At 43.1% G+C, this 19,503-nt stretch overlaps 1 protein-coding gene across 3 annotated transcripts in view; it reads left to right on the forward strand.

Moving 5' to 3' along the window:
* The window catches only part of FILIP1 (filamin A interacting protein 1), a 79,699-nt gene that overhangs the window by 13,148 nt on the left and 47,048 nt on the right, over positions 1-19,503 (forward strand). The window contains exon 2 of one of the 3 annotated variants that reach the window (XM_081904856.1): positions 11,979-12,036. The exons of the other annotated variants lie outside the window; for them this stretch is intronic. The gene's annotated coding sequence lies outside the window, so the exon portion shown is untranslated. The remainder of the gene's footprint in view (positions 1-11,978; positions 12,037-19,503) is intronic. 3 annotated transcript variants of the gene reach the window in all.

A 19,503-nucleotide genomic window follows, 5' to 3' on the forward strand; every position in this document is an offset into this window, starting at 1 on the left:
TGAAAAGGTTTGCTGACCCCTGGCCTACAGCTCTGTGTCCACATCATTGCTGGGCACAGAGGTCATGACAGTCTGTGCCAGCAAGCACTTCTTTTCCTACTAAACTCCTGTTAACAGTTAAGAAATGTATCTAAAACTGCTCATTGACACCTGGGCATCTCAGGCACCTTTAAAACAATGTTGTTTTAAAGGATTGCCTAATTCCACACACACCCTTTTGTCTGTCTTTTATTTGTTTGGATGTGTGTAGATGTTTTGCCTGTTTTGAGGGAGTTCTGAGCATTGCTAGTCATTCTTCCATGAAATGGATATTTAGTGGTGCCCATAACGGTTTCTCAGATTTTCAAATGTGCCCCCAGGCCAAAAACAGTTGAGGAACTCCTGATCTAGAAGGTAGTTTATGAAATCCAACTTTAGACAATGTGATATCGGAGCTGGGCTTAAGGCAATGCAAAGCTAGGCCTCTGAAAAGCTCACACCGTGTGTGGGTGAATTGTGTGAACTGCAAATTGGTAGAACAGATTTACACCACTCCCCATATAGTTCCTTGAGTTAAAACAACATTTAATGTATATGATTGTGAAAATAGCTTTTCTTGATCTTTCTGTGTGGCTGAAACAGGGCTAAAATTCCAGAAGATATAGAAGATAACAGTGGCTAAGTGTCAAATAAACACATATTTTAAAATGCTATCATAAAACATTACAGGAAGGAAAACAAACTGTAGCTGTTACATTGTTCTTATATGTTTCCAGCACACTGCCAAAATGAATTCTTTTGGAGGTTAAGAAAGGGGCCAAATTCAAGCAATGTCTGGGTATGTTTTTGCTTAAAGTGGAAATATCTTTTGACAGGACGTGAGGTTCTCAACCTTTCTTTTTATAAATTAGCCATTGTAAGTGGCATGAAGAGAAGGTAATGGACAACTTCACAGCCGACAATAGCTTCAGAGTAAAGGTAAATTAGAATAAGGAACACTAAAACTGAAATTTATGCATAATAGCTTGGAAAGCTACAGAGTCTTGTTTTATGCACAGAGAGTTTGAGGTCTTCACTGTAAAGTGTTGTGACATTCTGGCATGAGGCTGATTTGAATTCTCAGTGACATTGTTATTGCCCATTTGCTGATGCAGAATCAGCAGCCTTGATGTTTAAGTTAAAGAACCGACAGACACCTCTTATTCCCACTCTTCTTCTTGTAAACACTTAAAAAACTTTAAAAGTGACAAGTATTTACAAGAAGGAGTTTTTGTGTGCTTGCAGGCATACGGATCAGGCCAGTTTAAATTCCTCAAACATCCCTTGCACCCACTCTGTAAACAGTCATCTGCATACTGCTCCCAAGAAATTTGCAGCAGAAAGAGCCCAATTCTTTAAAAAGGGGCTATATGCATGTGAATTTTAACATAAAACGTGTGCTAAATATGCTTCCTAATCGGTGCAAATAATGTATCCACCCACAATGGAACCATTAAATAGTTAACACTGCAAGAAGTCCCTCACTGTCTTGGAATGTGAGGAATATTTGTGGCAGTTGATAAAGGAAAGGCCACAATGCATACAGGACACATGATGGGTTTCCCCACACTTCCCCTTAAGAACTGAGTCACCGCTGTGGCCGACATTCTGTTTGTTTGATTGATTATTGATTGATTATTGATTAAGCATGGATTAATTAAGAGGAAGAACCATTTGCCCTGCTGCTTTTTCTTTCTCGTTACCTTGCTCAGGGTGTTTTAAAGAAACACTTGCAGAGTTGGTTCTGTGTGCTTCAATTACCACTTTCTACAAGGCAATCAGTGTACAATGCATTGAATGGTGGGGGTGTAACATGCAAATGTAGTAAACAAAGAAACAGCGTAATTTGTAAAATACAGAATGTTGGGTGGTATTTAGTGAAGTTTTGCTGAGAGTAAAGGTAAAGGTAAAGGGACCCCTGACCATTAGGTCCATTCGTGCCCGACTCTGGGGTTGCGGCACTCATCACGCCGAGGGAGCTGGCGTACAGCTTCTGGGTCATGTGGCCAGCAGGACTAAGCCTCTTCTGGTGAACCAGAGCAGCGCATGGAAACGCTGTTTACCTTCCCGCCAGAGCAGTACCTATTCATCTACTTGCACTTTGACGTGCTTTTGAACTGCTAGGTTGGCAGGAACAGGGACCAAGCAATGGGAGCTCACCCCGTCGCAGGGATTCGAACCACCAACCTTCTGATCAGCAAGTCCTAGGCTCTGTGGTTTAACCCACAGCACCACCCGCGTTCCTTCGCTGAGAGTAGGCAACTTCAAATTAATGAACATGTCTAAGTTAGGACCATTCATTTCAACAGGTTTACTTTGAGTAAAACTTAGTTGAATTCCACCTGATGTGTTTAATTTACTCTAGTCATTACCTGGGTTATCTTGAAGAATGCAATGGATGGAGGTTACATGCCTTGCAATACAATATATTGATGTCTACTTCATTCTGATTTACCTACTGCAGGTTCAATGCAGAAGTTCATTTTTATTTTTTTTAGTCATCATTTAATAATTACATTAGTATGTTTAAGATACTTGGTGTATAGAATGAAGGAGACAGGCAAACATGTCTTGCTGTTGCTTTATAACCTTGAAAACAAAATAAAAATTGAGTGTGCCCCAGATACAGCCTTTACCACATCTTGGCCCAATAAAATAGATGGTTCGTGACACAGACTAAGCCTTTAATGGATCGCGGCTTTAATGACAGCATAATTTTATTCAAGCTTTCTCTTTGATCATGGAATTGAGAAAGTATTTATTTAGCATGCTATTTCATCTCATGTAATACGACACAGGTTTACTTTTCTGGTACCCAGTCCAGGCCAGATGCAAAAATAAACATCCATGGACTATAATATTCATAAGAAATTCTATGGCAATTTTGTAGACAGTTTAAAAAATGATAGATGATAGATAGATGATAGCTAGATAGCTAGATAGCCAAATAGCTAGATAGCCAGATAGATAGATACTGTATTTTTCTGTGTATAAGACATTTTTTTGGTTTTTTAATGTTAAAAATTGGGGGTCATCTTATACACGGATAGTGCAGAGGGCGATTGGTGGCTTCTGTGAGCAGGAGATTGTCTGCGGTGATTGGGTGGGTGAGTGGTGGCTGCAACAAGCCTGCTGGCGATTGGCTGCTGCTGGCGGCCATTGGGCAGACGATTGGTGGCTTCGGTGAGGCATGTGATTGGCAGTGGCAGGCAGGCAGGTTAGCGATTGTTGGCAACCCCCCCAAAAAAGCTCAACAACTCTGGGCAATTTCCCCCCATTTCCTTGATTTGGGGTCCCAAAAAATAGTCTTATACAGGGGGGAGTGTTATACATGGAAAAATATGGCGGATAAAAAGTGAAGTATGTGCCATAAATGTCTTTTTGTGTGTGTGTGTGTGTGAGAGAGAGAGAGAGAGAGAGAGAGAGAGAGAGAGAGAGAGAAAGAAAGAGAGAAAGAAAGAAAGAGAGAGAAAGAGAGAGAGAGAAAGAGAGCAGGGCAGGCCCTCAGGCAGACCAGTGAATAGTATTCTCTTTTGTAGGGTACCACTCCCTCTTTCTATCAGTAAAAGACAAACAGATAAAATACATGGGGGGGGGGGAATAACAGCAACAATAATGCATTAACCAGCTAACCATTGGTGGCCCTTTCATGACATCTGAAATCAGGTACCTGAGGTTGCCTCCTTCACTTTACCTAATGGTAGGGCCATTAGTCCCCTTCATGGATCACTGCCTTGCCGTGGCGAAGGGGCTTGAAGAACTCAGAGAAGCTATGAACTATGCCGAGCAGGGCACCCAAGATGAACAGGTCATAGTGGAGAGTTTTGACCAAACGTGATCCACCTGGAGGAGGAACCGGCAAGCCACTCCAGTATCCCTGCCAAGAAAACTCCATGGACAAAGACAACAGGCATATAAAAGTTATGACGCTGGAAGATGGGCCCCTCAGGTCGGAAGGCGTCCAACATGCTACTGGGGAAGAGCGGAGGGCAAGTACAAGTAGATCCAGAGCTGATGAAGCGGCTGGGCCAAAGCCGAAAGGACGCTCAGTTGCAGATATGCCTGGAAGCGAAAGGAAAGTCCAATGCTGTAAAGAAAAATATTGCATAGGAACCTGGAATGTAAGAACCATGAACCTGGGTAAGTTGGAGGTGGTCAAAAATGAGATGGCAAGAATAAATATTGACATCCTGGGCATCAGTGAACTAAAATGGACGGGAATGGGTGAATTCAGTTCGGATGACCATCATATCTACTACTGTGGGCAAGAAACCCGTAAAAGAAATGGAGTGGCCCTCATAGTCAACAAAAGAGTGGCGAAGGCTGTACTGGGATGCAATCTCAAAAATGATAGAATGATCTCGATACGAATCCAAGGCAGACCTTTTAACATCACAGTAATCCAAGTTTATGCACCAACTACTGGTGCTGAAGAAACTGAAATTGACCAATTCTATGAAGACTTACAACACCTTATAGAAGTGACACCAAAGAAGGATGTTCTTCTCATCATAGGGGATTGGAATGCTAAAGTAGGGAGTCAAGAGATAAAAGGAACAACTGGCAAGTTTGGCCTTGGAGATCAAAACGAAGCAGGGCAAAGGCTAATAGAGTTCTGTCAAGAGAACAAGCTGGTCATCACAAACACGCTTTTCCAACAACACAAGAGACGACTCTACACATGGACATCACCAGATGGGCAGCATCGAAATCAGATTGATTATATTCTCTGCAGCCAAAGATGGAGAAGCTCTATACAGTCAGCAAAAACAAGACCTGGAGCTGACTGTGGCTCAGATCATCAGCTTCTTATAGCAAAATTCAAGCTTAAACTGAAGAAAGTAGGAAAAACCACTGGGCCGGTAAGATACAATCTAAGTCAAATCCCTTATGAATACACAGTGGAAGTGAGGAACAGGTTTAAGGATTTAGATTTGGTGGACAGAGTGCCTGAAGAACTATGGATGGAGGCTCGTAACATTATACAGGAGGCAGCAACAAAAACCATCCCAATGAAAAGGAAATGCAAGAAAGCAAAGTGGCTGTCCAATGAGGCCTTACAAATAGCGGGGGAGAGAAGGCAAGCAAAATGTGAGGGAGATGGTGAAAGATACAGGAAATTGAATGCAGATTTCCAAAGAATTGCAAGGAGAGACAAGAAGACCTTCTTAAACGAGCAATGCAAAGAAATAGAGGAAAGCAATAGAATGGGAAGAACCAGAGATCTGTTCAAGAAAATTGGAGATATGAAAGGAACATTTCGTACAAAGATTTCCATAATAAAGGACAAAAGTGGAAAGGACCTAACAGAAGCAGAAGACATCAAGAAGAGGTGGCAAGAATACACAGAGGAATTATACCAGAAAGAAATGGATGTCCCGTATACCCCAGGTAGTGTGGTTGCTGACCTTGAGCCAGACATCCTGGAGAGTGAAGTCAAATGGGCCTTAGAAAGCACTGCAAATAACAAGGCCAGTGGAAGTGACGGTATTCCAGCTGAACTATTTAAAATTTTAAAAGATGATGCTGTTAAGGTGCTACACTCAATATGCCAGCAAGTTTGGAAAACTCAGCAGTGGCCAGAAGATTGGAGAAGATCAGTCTACATCCCAATCCCAAAGAAGGGCAGTGCCAAAGAATGCTCCAACTACCGCACAATTGCACTCATTTCACACGCTAGCAAGGTTATGCTTAAAATTCTACAAGGAAGGCTCAAGCAGTATGTGGACCGAGAACTCCCAGAAGTGCAAGCTGGATTTAGAAGAGGCAGAGGAACCAGAGACCAAATTGCAAACATGCGCTGGATTATGGAGAAAGCTAGAGAGTTCCAGAAAGACATCTACTTCTGCTTCATTGACTATGCAAAAGCCTTTGACTGTGTCGACCACGGCAAACTATGGCAAGTTCTTAAAGAAATGGGAGTGCCAGATCACCTCATCTGTCTCCTGAGAAATCTCTATGTGGGACAAGAAGCTACAGTTAGAACTGGATATGGAACAACTGATTGGTTCAAAATTGGGAAAGGAGTACGACAAGGCTGTATTTTGTCTCCCTGCTTATTTAACTTATTTGCAGAATTCATCATGCGAAAGGCCGGGCTGGATGAATCCCTAGCCGGAATTAAGATTGCCGGAAGAAATATCAACAACCTCAGATATGCAGATGACACAACCTTGATGGCAGAAAGTGAGGAGGAAATAAAGAACCTTTTAATGAGGGTGAAAGAGGAGAGCGCAAAATATGGTCTGAAGCTCAACATCAAAAAAACGAAGATCATGGCCACTGGTCCCATCACCTCCTGGCAAATAGAAGGGGAAGAAATGGAGGTAGTGAGAGATTTTACTTTCTTGGGCTCAATGATCACTGCAGATGGTGACAGCAGCCACGAAATTAAAAGACGCCTGCTTCTTGGGAGAAGGGCAATGACAGGCCTAGACAGCATCTTGAGAAGTAGAGACATCACCTTGCCAACAAAGGTTCGTATAGTTAAAGCTATGGTTTTCCCAGTAGTGATGTATGGAAGTGAGAGCTGGACCATAAAGAAGGCTGATCGCCGAAGAATTGATGCTTTTGAATTATGGTGCTGGAGGAGACTCTTGAGAGTCCCATGGACTGCAAGAAGATCAAACCTCTCCATACTGAAGGAAATCAACCCTGAGTGCTCACTGGAAGGACAGATTGTGAAGCTGAGGCTCCAGTACTTTGGCCACCTCATGAGAAGAGAAGACTCCCTGGAGAAGACCCTGATGTTGGGAAAGATGGAGGGCACAAGGAGAAGGGGGCGACAGAGGACGAGATGGTTGGATAGTGTTTTCGAGGCTACCAGCATGAGTTTGACCAAACTGCGGGAGGCAGTAGAGGACAGAGGTGCCTGGCGTTCTCTGGTCCATGGGGTCACGAAGAGTCGGACACGACTAAACGACTAAACAACAACAACAGGGCCATTAGTTGTGTATAGTCCCAGATACAGAAATTGAATACATATAATTTCTAATGAGCTAAGCGCCTTACAATGTTCATCTTGCTAAATATCAGAATTGTGAAACAGCTATTCATCTGTGTTTAACAGGTGTTGAGGCACAATAATATGACCCATTGCAACCCACCCTGGGACCTGCTGTTGAAGGGTGGGCATTGGGTAATAAATGTGATGACGACGACAGACATTGTCATGGCTCAGCCTGTGTGTGGCTGGCTCCCTCCATGTCCACACTGCACTGAGAGTCACTACAACACAGTCCCTTTTGGGTGAAATGTGATGGCATTCCCTGGGAGGACTGAGATGTGCCTTTCAAATTTTATTTTGTTTATTTTTGTATTTTTTGCTGTTGTGTGCCTCCCTCCACCCCCACCCCGCCCCCTGTCCTGGTACTGGGCACACCTTGGGTATTTCAGCCATTTTGTCAATGGCTTATATCTCCAATCTTGGCACAATGTGGTTGCATGAATGCTCTGTGAGGCAGGTATCGGGTGATGAAAAAGCATAGAAAGAAAAGCTTCAGAACTGGACAATTGGAGACCAGGCAATGTCTTATTTAAAAGTGGATCCAAATAATGGCAGGAAGTCAAAGGTCTGAAGTGGTTCCCCTTGGTTTCCTGTTGCTGCAGGTTTCTATTATCCAGTGGTGTCTGCTGCACCAAGAGCCATGCTAGAAATCTTTCAGAAGCACAGCAGCTGTTATTTCATGTGCCAGGGAAGCAACTACAAATATCTACTGCCCTGTGGTGGCAAGAGGAATTGAAACTTGGGTTTTTCGGGACTTCTAAACCACATGGCCATATTTCCCATATTTCCCCCATTTCCCTGCCACAAGTGACATTGACTGCTTTAACTGGTTTGCTTCGCAGCACAGCGGGAGCAACATTAATAATTCTTGTTCATGTTGTTTCATATCCTGAAGAGCAAAAGCTTATGGAGAAAGTGTTTTGGCTCTGCAAAGGTATGTGTGTGAGAGAAAAATTGCTTTGATTCCTCTTTTCTTTCTGTCAGTCTCATTCTGCTACGTCAGGTCTCTGACGTAGAAAGAGGCCTGATACTTCATACTTGAGGATGAGAGACCATAACAAGACAGGCTGAAGTGGCTACAGAGACATGCGGTGATAAATAGCAGCAATTAATAATATATAATTAAGTAACACCCACACCCCATTTGTTAAGCAAACTTAAGAAAAACTTACGACTTGTGGAAAACAGTTTTGGAAATAATTTTTGGTGAAAATAGTGAACTGAAGAGTTTCTAGGCAAGATAACTTTATCAAGAGCCACATGCATATCACATGCATGTGTTAATCGATGGAACACAGGTTCCACCATAATGTTTAATGAATTAAAACAACAACTTCATTTGTGAGGCAGACATATCCTTAGGCCAATCTGGAGTCTTAGGATGGCAGACAAACCCAATATTGACCTTTTCATACCTTCCAACATTTCTCTGATGAAAATAGGGACGTCCCATTCCATAATGATAATTTTACTATTTATGCCCCACACATCTTACTGGGTTGTCCCAGCCACTCTGGGCAGCTTCCAACATATATAATAACATAATTAAACATTTTTTTTAAAAAAAACCTTCCCTGTATAAAATTGCCTTCAGTTGGCTCTGGGGTCAGATAACTCCATACCCTCCAACATTTTCCGAATGAAAATAGGGACACCCTGAGGAAAATTGGGACATTCTGGGATCAAATCAGAAACCAGGACAACAACTCTAAATCAGGGACGTCTCTGGAAAATAGGGACACTTGGAGGGTCTGTCTCTTTGCCAAATTCTATCACAAGATATATATTTGGCATAAACAGCAATGGTGTTGCAGAAAACAAAACATAATGTCATGGTAGCTGTGACTGATGCCTGAATCTTTTCACCAAAATGCACAGAATAAAAAGGTTCAGTTAGTCTCCCTTCTAGTTCATTTTGCACAGGGGTAAACTTAATGAAAAGCAGGGCCTATGGATCCGCTGAACAAGACTGCAGAGTGCCAGAGAGTGAGTAAAATATCATTACATCATCATGGTATTTTTGGCCAGCTCACATCCCCATGGAACCTGCTTGTTTGTATTGGGGGCCTTTACGTAAATGTCTGTGACAGGTTTTAATTAATGCATTATTATTTTTTGCGTGACCCTGAGCATTATTCTCGGTGTGTACAAAATACGCTGCATCCTTTATACTGCGAAGAAAAGGAATTTGGGGTTTCCTTATCACTTCTGTTCTTATACTGACTTGCCTTTGTAAGACTGTGTGTTGCTTCTTGTCTTCACTAGAGGATGTGGGGAAATGGAGGAGGGAAGGAAGAGAATATTCCTCAAAATTACCTTCTTAGGTGGAAAAGAGGACCACCCACTTCTTAAAATATCTCTGCGCCCCTGGACAAGCTGTTATGAAGTTTCAGAAGTGCTGCTGCAATGGGTGGGGCGTGTAAGAAAATGTCGCTGCATTAGTACAAATCCTTGCATGTACCTAAATGGGGGTTTTTTTAGATCACGGCCTGGCTTAGCCCATCACAATCCCCTTATAACCACTCTGACCATTTGCCCATCTAGGCTAGTGTTGTTTGCTCTGATAGTGGTTTGGCATGATCTTAGGCAGTGCTTTTCCTCATCACCTGCTATTCGGTCCTTTTATCTGAAGATGCTTGGGGTTGAACCAATGCCTTTCTGCTTGCTCCACTACTGTGCTGTCTCTCCCTTGCCCTCAGATGCAAGCCAATGTCTCTGGCATCATTGGTCCTTGCAGCAATGGCAACTGCCCCACCGAGTATGCTGGACTCCAGCTCCCATCAGTCCCAGCCAGCACAGCCCGTGATCAAGGATGATGGGAGTTGTAGTCCCACATTTGGAGGGCCATAGGTTGCCCCTGCCCTGGACACAATCTTATTTTTCTGCTATTGATGAAATCATCATAATCAAGTTTGATCAGCTGAGTTTGAGGTTTACATTTTATCAAAATTTTAATAAAAAGCATATGGCAAGATATGTAACAGCCATTGTATGATCTCAGAGGTATCTGAAACATAATGGCCAAAATTGAACTATGGTGAGATGGAAAATATGGGTTGTATCCAACTAAGTTCTAATCGGACTAGACCCTCTGTAATGAATGGACCTAAGTTAGTCATGCCAATTAATTTCAATGGATCTACTCTGAGTAGGCTTAGCATTGGCTATAACCCAATGCATTAAAAACAAACAAACTACAGTTCCTTACCATTTATCCTTGAACATTGTACTGACAAATATTTTTTATACTTATATTCCCAGATCCAAAGAAGTTTCTGTGGAGCATTGTGCCAAGTTAAAATTGCTCTGAGATCAGATTTTGCACTATTGCCATTGCTGTTCAATCAGAATATCTGTGTACTCTCTGGAGTGCTCACATGGTGGTATAGAAAAGTACTTCTGGGATGTATTTCAGAGATGTATATGTTTTCTTTTAAAGTATGATGTGCTTTCCCCCCTGGTTCTTACATTGTTAAGCATGCCCAGAACACGCACAACGTATGTTAACAACAGTGTTCCCACTCCAGACACAGTTTCGCACAATAATGCAAGCTTGAAACAATGCCTAGGGGTGGTTGTGCCATTTTCTTTGCAAACTCTAATGTGCTAAAGAGCGCTGCACTAGATGTGTTTGGTAATATATCCAGATGTACATTCATATACAGCCTGTGTCAGGCAAAGGAATTTGCAAACAAAACCAGTCTCTGCCTTTGTATCTCCCTTCCTCAGAATTATGGCAGTGAGATCCCTTCCTGGAAACAGTGAACATTTAAATATCTAGTTCAATAGACAGAGAGCAAGATAAGAGACCCAAGTTCAGTTTGTAAGGGTTATGAAGTCCGTTACTCAGAGTACTTTCCCAAATGAAAAGAATGCACAACTCAGTGGGAATTGCAACAAGGAGATACAGATAGGATTGGGTTCCAAAAGGCATATTTTGCATTTACTGTACCGCATCTGCCAGGCAAATGAAAAGCCCAAAGTGGTTTTCAAAATATCTTTCTTTCACAAGCATAGACACCAATAGCATAGGTCCTCTAATGAACTGGTAACTAGTTAAGGAACAGGAAGCTGGGAATAGGAATATATGGAAAGTTTTCACAGTGGAGTAAGGTATGCACTGGGGTCCTTGAAAGATCTATATTTGGATTGGTGCCCTGGAGTCTGGAGTGAGCAGTGAGGTAGTCAGGTTTGTGGATACTAATGTATTTATGATGGTAAAATCCAAAGCAAACTGCAAAGAACTCCAGGGGGGGGGGGTCTCTGCAAACTATGGAATTTGATCTTTGCCAATTCCAGTATAAATCAACCTGATCTGTATCTCCTAGTCCAGCAGGTTAGACTTCTGCTCTCCATCAATTTTCATACTTCCTGAATGCTCCAATGTATTTCTTGGCTTTAAAAAAATGAATCAAAATGTATATTTGGAGAGAAAGTAACCCACACACACATATGCAAAATTTAAATATGTAGATTTCCTTTATCACTTCTTAGTGATTGAGGCTGCAGTCCTATGTTCCCTGGAGAAGTATCCCAAAAGCCATAGGATATTATCAGGGAATCTGAAGGAGATCTGAGTCTCCCATCCCCAAACCATTGGCCCAACTGACCAAGGGCCAAAAGGGGGGGGGAGGTTCTGTAGGTGTGCTGGTGAGACTAGGCAGCCCATGCACTAGCCACTCAGACAGATATATGTCAGCATCCTTCAGGGGCCGAGATTCCAGCTGGCTAGCCCCCAGCTGGATCATTCCCTTCCAGCCATGATGAACCCCCAACCTCTGGTGCGATGTAAATCAGCAACTCAGACTTCAAAAGACTGAGCACGCTATATCAGCAGAGCATACTGCACAAACAGAACAGGCATGAGGCTTGTGGAAACATACTAACAAGCTACGGATTTATTAAGCATAAATCAGGACAAAAGAAACATGTCGTCTCACTTTCTTCTCCTCAGAAAGACAGTCAAAAGCAAAGGCTATACACACAATGGAAGTTCCCAGCAAGCTGTGCTGGTATGTAAACAGACATGTGACATGCAACAGTTCCATGTCTGCAACTAAAGGTGGAATGGAATTTTCCAACAATATATTGCTTTTGAAGCTTTATAGGGAATAATGGGGAGGAGGGACCAAGCCACACCACCTTGCAAAGGAATCTGCTGGACTGCAGATTCTGAAGTGGACAGTGATCCTCTTTAGCCTAGCTAAAGGAAACTGCTAGGCCTAAAAGGCTCCCTTTTAAAAAATAATAGCCCATCCCAAGACAGTGGGGCCTGCTTCCGAGTAAACATGCATGGGACAGCATGGTGGGATAGCAACTCCAGCTGCTGCTGGTGTGGGTCTAAGAGCTAGGCTTGTAACAAAGGACTCAAATTCCAGGGAGTGGGGAGGGAAACTGTTAGCCTCTTGTGGTTAAAAATGGCGAAGAATTTTGTGACACCCTAAAGACCAGCAAATGGATTTTACCAGTACTACAGTTCTAAGTCAAATCTTCCTGTTGAATAGTTCACCACTGTCAACTTTGTCCAGTCTTTAGACTGCCACACAACTGTTGTTTTTATTTAGAAACAGAGGGTCCTGGAAGTAGAGAAGTTGGCTTTTAAATAAATTATGCCTTAATTTTGTTCCTTATGAGGTTAGATATCAAGCAGACTCTGAAAAGCAAAACATATTACAAAACCACCCAGGAGTTCATTCCCTAGATACTCACATTATCCATCTCCTGTACTGTCCCTTTTAAACCATCACATTCAGCTGAAGGCTGATTTTGAGTTATACCTTTAAAGTAATATATGGACTTGGCGGGGGGGGGGGGGAAATGGTGTCTTTTATGAAAGATAGCACCGTTTTATTCTGTAACTGGTCGTGCAGGATTGAAGTTTCCTGCTTAAACGTTCCAAAATGAAAATTTTTATTTCATTATCTGTGAAATGCTCTGCTTTCATCCGCGGCCAATATCTTTCTCTTTCTTACAGTGTTGCAAGCCTTCTGGTTTCAGTAAATCTTGAGTTTGGCTTGGATTTTACCATGGCTCTCTCTCTCCCCCACCCCTCCGCTTTTCAATTACCCTTCAACACAGACTTTTCTGAGCGTGCTCTTAGATTACATGTTGATTGTGTTGACTGTAAATGTCAAGTTGTTTTTCAGCTCTTTCCTAGCACTATACAGCTTTCCCCAGCCCCTCCTCTTTCCTTTCCTTTCTTTTTTTGTTTTGTTTTGTTGCAAGGATGCACAAACAATTCATTTAGAAAGGACATGGGGGAAATGTGTCTTGTGCTATTATAACTGCTACTACCCTGGGTGGCTATCCATTATCCCCAGGGCTATTACTTAAATGGTGACTTCATTTGATATGACCCTGCCACTGTTAAGCAAAATAGCATTCTCTAGAGGTGAACAAACAGTGCAGGTCCTGTTAGCCAGTGAAGAGACAGCTGGCACTGAGTTAGCGATTGGAGTCAATGGACTTGACTCTTGTTATGCTTCCAGGCAGAATGTCTGGAGCCAGCCACCATCCAAGAAAGTTAATCTTGAGGGCTTGTGTACATTCGTTTTTAGCGCTGCTGTTATTGTACTAAGCCTGGTTTGGTAGCATTAGTGAGACAACTGTTCAGACAAAATGGAGACAGAAGGCTGCCAAAGGGCTTGCCTTGTTCTTCTCCAGGAAATGCCCGCTCACACTAGAGAGGTGGGCACAGCCCTGAAGGGGTGGATGGCACATCCTTAATTTTTTAAAAAAATAACCAAGGAGGGGAAGCCACTTCATGCACTAGAACAGAGAGGCCTCTTGGGGAGAATGCATGCTTTTTTCCCTATTAACACTCATCTCTCATTGCATGTTAATGTATATTGTGTATCACGGTGTTATATAGGAGCCTAGGATGTTGCCTTTGGTCCATCTAGCTCAGTATTGTTTACCGTGACTGGAACATGTGCAGATGAGGGCAACCAAGATGACAAAGGGGTCTGGAAACCAAGCCCTATGAGGAACAGTTGAGGGAGCTGGGTGCGTTGAGGAAGAGGTGATTTGATAGACTTCTTCAAATATCTGAAGAGCCATCACATGGAAGATGGAACCAGCTTATTTTTTGCTTCTCCAGAGGTTAAGACCTGAACCAATGGATTCAAATTACAAAAAAGGAGCTTCTAAATACAGTGGTACCTCGGGTTACATACGCTTCAGGTTACAGACTCCGCTAACCCAGAAATAGTATCTCAGGTTAAGAACAATTTCAGGTTAAGAACGGACCTCCAGAACAAATTAAGTACGTAACCAGAGGTACCACTGTATTAGGGATAACTTTCTGGTGGTAAGAGCTGCTCAACAGTGGAACGGGCTGCCTCCAAAAGGTGGTTGACTCTTCTTCATCGGAGGTTTCTGAGCAGAGGTTGGATGGCCATCTGTCAGGGATTCTTTTGCTATGATTCCTGCAACGCAGAAAGTTGGACTAGATGACTCTTAGAATCCTTTCCAAGCCTACAATTGTACTATTCTATGAGCAGCAGTAGCTCCCCAGGGTTTCAGAAAGTGTTGCTGAATCCAAGGCTGCATACATGTTATACTCAAAGCACATTTAAAGTGCATCCACCAAACAACCCAAACAACCATAGTTCAAACCCCCACAGAGCTACAGTTCCCTGTTACATAGGGATTAGTCTGTTTTTCCAAGCAGCCCTCCAGAATCTGCCTTGCAATTCATAAGTTCACCGGAGGCAAGGTTGCTTGGACTGGATATTCATACAAAATGTGGCTTGGATGTTCATACAGATGTTTGCAGAAGACTCAGCTCATGCCAGAATCAGCATGGTGGTGAAGTCCTCTTCTGTGAATTAAAATGACCCCATGTTGCAGAAAACATAGTGGATTAGTCACATTCCAAGGAACAGCAATTGTGCCCCGGGGAAGCCTGTCTCATACCCATTTGCCCCTTCAGACCAAAAGCACTTCCTACCAGCATGATAAGGCAACCAGCTTTATCAATATCTAGCAAATTGGGGATCTTTAAAGAACATTCCTATCTGAGCAGATAGGGATCCCTTCTTTCACTGACACACTTGACAATTGCTTCAAAAGTAAAGGTAGCTGTGCTGGCCCATAAGGAAAATTCCAAAATCCATATCAGGGAAATACCAAATGTCAGTTTTGCAGTTAGTAATTAACAATATACCCGAAAGGGTTTGCTTCCAGCTACCTTCCTCCTTTGTTGCTGTTGTTTAGTCATTTAGTCGTGTCCGACTCTTCATGACCCCATGGACCAGAGCACGCCAGGCACTCCATTCTTCCACTGCCTCCCGCAGTTTGGTCAAAACATTCCTCCTTAGCTGAGCCCAAATTCATGATATTTCACCTTGGCCCCCAGGCTCAGTTGACCTAGGTGATATGAAAGCTCTGTTTAAAGTGGTTGCTGAGTTATCACTATTTCAACACATGCAGATTATCACAATGGTTGCAAGTAGAATTTGTGGATGCACCCATAATTTACCTTATGTCAGCCTTCCCCAGTCTGGTGCCCTCAGAATGTTTTGGGGTTGTATCCAAAGTAGCACCATGGAGATTGTTTCATCTGGCAAGTATTTCTGTTTCCAGATAGGATGAGATCTCCCCTCTCCTCCCCACAACCCATGCTGTTCTGGGGGTTCTCCCGAACCCCTGGAACAGATTTGGGGAGGATGCAGAGGGTGTGTAGGGGGAGAAGAGGGGGTAATGTCCCATTACTGCAGCATGACTCATTGTGCAGGCTTCTGCTAGTGCAGCAAGTTAATCAAATATGGCCCATTGACTACAACTACCATGATCCTTGACCATTGGCCATGCTGGCTGGGACCAATGGGAGTTGTAGCCCAAGGACTCTGAAGGACAGTAGGTAGGGGAAGGCTGCCCAGCCTTCCAGCTTTGGAGCCTTTGGGGTACATTTCATTTGCACAATTGTACAATTAATTGACTTCAGGCACACATCAGTAAAATACTGCATTGCGTGAGCTCAGGAAAGCTGTAATTAGTTGAGCTGGTAAGAGATGAGCGAGTCTTGAATTTTAAAATATAGACTTTGATAAGCTGCATCACGTATGTGCAATAGGTGACCAGATGGAAAAGGAAAAATGTAAAAACTGAGCGTGTTGCAAGGTTTGAACATAGTCCAGAAATTTGCATTGACGTTACTCTTCCAACAATATATGGACATTTGAAACCACAAAATCTGTGAAGGGACTCAAAAAGAGGGAACCTCATAGGAGTTCTTGCTCTCCTGGTAGTTTAAGAAATAAAGCAGTTACAAATATAACATCTAATAAACTATGGCTCCAGGAATGGACCGATTTTGAGGACCAGTTTCTTTAAGAAGACATTCATACAGAACCATTATGTCAAAATGTGATTAGCACTGATTAGCGTGTTAACTTATTTCAATGTGTCCTAAGAAGGGCTGGAACTCTGCAGCAACTGAATGGCTGAGTTATGAATTAAGAATTCTCTGGCTCATGTCTGACTTCTGCCATGACCTCAGTAAATGGCTTGAGACAAATCACTGTTTCTTATGCTATGTAAACATTCCCAACTTAAAAAGCAGTGAGGTTGTTCTTTTATCGCTGCGTTTCAAACCACATTTTCAGGTTGTTGTAAGGTGTTATGTATAGTGTTACAAAGGTTGTACACTACTCCCAACCTCTGCCAAGAGGTGTCAAAATTCAAGTGGGGTTCCAGTCGCTCACCCAGAATTGTTTTTTCTGTTGGGAAATCAAGGCACAGCAGAGACTAGCGTCTTTTAAGAAATATGGTATATTGTACACATATTTACACCTGGGTCTACTTTGGAGTTCAGAACTTGGCATCTCAAGAGGGGCTTGTTCCCCCAGCATTCTAGCCCTGGATTGTTCAGGCATCCTGACCACCATATCTGATTCTGCCCCAGCCTGCCAAACTGGTTCCGGCCTCCACAGCAGCTCATGAAGTCCTGCCTGCTTCCTTTTATCTTCCCCAAAACCCCTGCTCCAAGCAACTCCTCCCCATCTGTCTTCTCGCCTCCTTTATCCAGACCTCTGTTTTTAAAAAGGATAGCATTTTTTTCTGTGCAACACCCTCTCCCATCACCCAGGCAACCTCTTCCTCTCACCTGCAGAGCCTCCTGCCTGGTTGATGGTTTCTATTGATGGCTTAATGTCTTGTTTCCAGAACCTTTTCTAAAGGATTTCTGTCTCAGGTCCTCACCCTGGCTTGGAAGAGAAGCTTAGCCTGTATTTTTCACTGGCTTGGCATCTTCCCTTCAATACTCCAAATATTAACTAAATTCTAACATTTATTATTTTCTAACATTCACTAACCCTAGCAGTTATGGGGAAACTCTGTTACCCCAGATCTGTAACAATAAGCTTAGTTTCATCCTCACATCTGCGGTATGCAGATAATACTGATGTGTTACCAGGTTTACTGAGGGATATGCTTGGAACTCTGCTATAGAAATGATAATTTAAGAAGTAATGTTATGCGATTGGAAATCTGGCTCTCGTTTAGCCATTTCAGTAAGAGCTGTGTGCTGTCGAGAATTTGGCTCTAAAAGTGTTATTCCCACTTCCTGCTTTTTTATCTGTCATTCAGAATGCTGATACATTTGTGGTTTGCTTGGGCGTGCTAATAGGGCATATGGTTTTGTAACAACACCATCCACTTTGTAGCAGGTTCCACTAATGCTTTTCATAATTTAGGAGTATAATTAGTTCTGATAAAACATTATTTAAAACAAAAAAACAAGACCAAACCATCTGCCAGGGAATGAAAGAAACATACCCTTGTTTATAAGATTGAAAACAAACTAGCATGTGTACATGGTGCCTGGATCATTGTGTTGTGTGATGTTTCTTCATGATTTTCATGCCTGGAAGCCAGTTTTGTTTTATCTTTGTTGGTAGCTGATTCATTTCTGAGTACCGTTCGAAGTGCTAGTTCTTATCTTCAAAGCTCCTCATGGTCTACACTAGACTATCTGATGAACTGCCTTCTCCAGTACATACTCTAGCCCACATGGTCTGATGAACATCAGAAGGCCTGTTCTGGGTCTGCCCATAGACTGAAGGGCATGCTTGGTGGTGGCACCTGTGCTGAGGAATGTCCCTTCCTAGGCTGACCCCTATGACTTTGTCAGGAGCAGGTCAGCAATAAACCACACGGAGTAAGTGAAGTTAACTCTATTAGACGAAACAAGGTATGCTCAGGAGTGCCTGGCCTAAAGAGCACAGGAGCTCTTCTTGGTAGGTCCTGCCCCTATGAAGCAATTGTGGAGACAGAAGGTCTCCACAGTTTTCCACCCCTGCCTAAGTCTCCTCCTCCCCCAGGTCCATACCAAGCAATCTGAAACTATGCTGCCATGCCTGTCTTTGCTCCTCTCTCTTCATACCTCTCCTAGTCCTGGGAGACCAAGGGTTGTAGCAAGAGGGCGAGACACCATGGCTTCTTCACCAGCCTGATTCATCTCTGCCTCTGGGCTTCCCTCCTCTCCTGCTTTTGTTTCTGGACTTCTCTCTCCCTGCTCACCAAGCCCTATTACTGCTTCAGCTTCTGATGCACCCCCCCCCCAATTTGACCTCTGACTATTCATCATCATCCCACCAGCAATCTGCCCAGGCTCTGAGCCTTCTTACCTTGCGGGTTCCCCCATTGCTGCCTCCCACCAATCACAGAATGGTCGAGTTGGAAAGGACCACAAGGATAATCTAGTCCAACCTCCTGCAGGGCAGTAATTTTTTACCAACCAGGACTCGAACCCACAACCCTGAAATTAAGAAGAGTCTCATGCTGTACTATTCTTTTGCATCCACCCAGCCCATGACAGACTTCTTCACTATAAGAGGCCAGATATTTCATGAAGTCTAGCAATGTTCACTAAAGGCCGACTCAAAGACACGTGGCTTTGCCCTTGTGTTGGTTTGTACTACTACAGCTTTTCACATAAGGAATTATTTGTGGAAAGTGCTCTACATGAATTCAGTCCTTCTCAGTAACCTCAACACTGATTGCAGTTGCTAGGAAATAAAAGTTTGTGTCCTGTACACTGAGACTTATCACAAGTTTTCTCTAGAAGGTAGGATGTTCTCGTTGTATGATTGGTATCTATTTGACAGTGTGGGCTCACCCACACTTCTGCTAGACACAGGTCCTAGCAGTTTTCCACTTGCCCTGCTGCTCCCCCCAGCAAACCTGCTCTTTAGTGCTAAATTGGAACAAATAGCAATCCGCATAAAACCCAATTACTGTTTGTTCCAATTCATCATTAAAGATTGGGTTCTGCTGGGGGAAAGTGGTGTGGCAAAAAGGTATGGATAAGCCCTATGTCAGGCCTCAAATCCACTGTAGATCCTGAACCCAGAATCTGGCAGACTACTGGAAAGGATTTAGCCATGAGTTTGATCAAACTGTGGGAGGCAGTAGAAGACAGGAGTGCCTGGCGTGCTCTGATCCATGGGGTGACGAAGAGTCGGACATGACTAAAC

This window comes from Podarcis melisellensis (genome assembly GCF_964234715.1).
Source record: "Podarcis melisellensis genome assembly, chromosome: 3".
NCBI lineage: Eukaryota > Metazoa > Chordata > Lepidosauria > Squamata > Lacertidae > Podarcis > Podarcis melisellensis.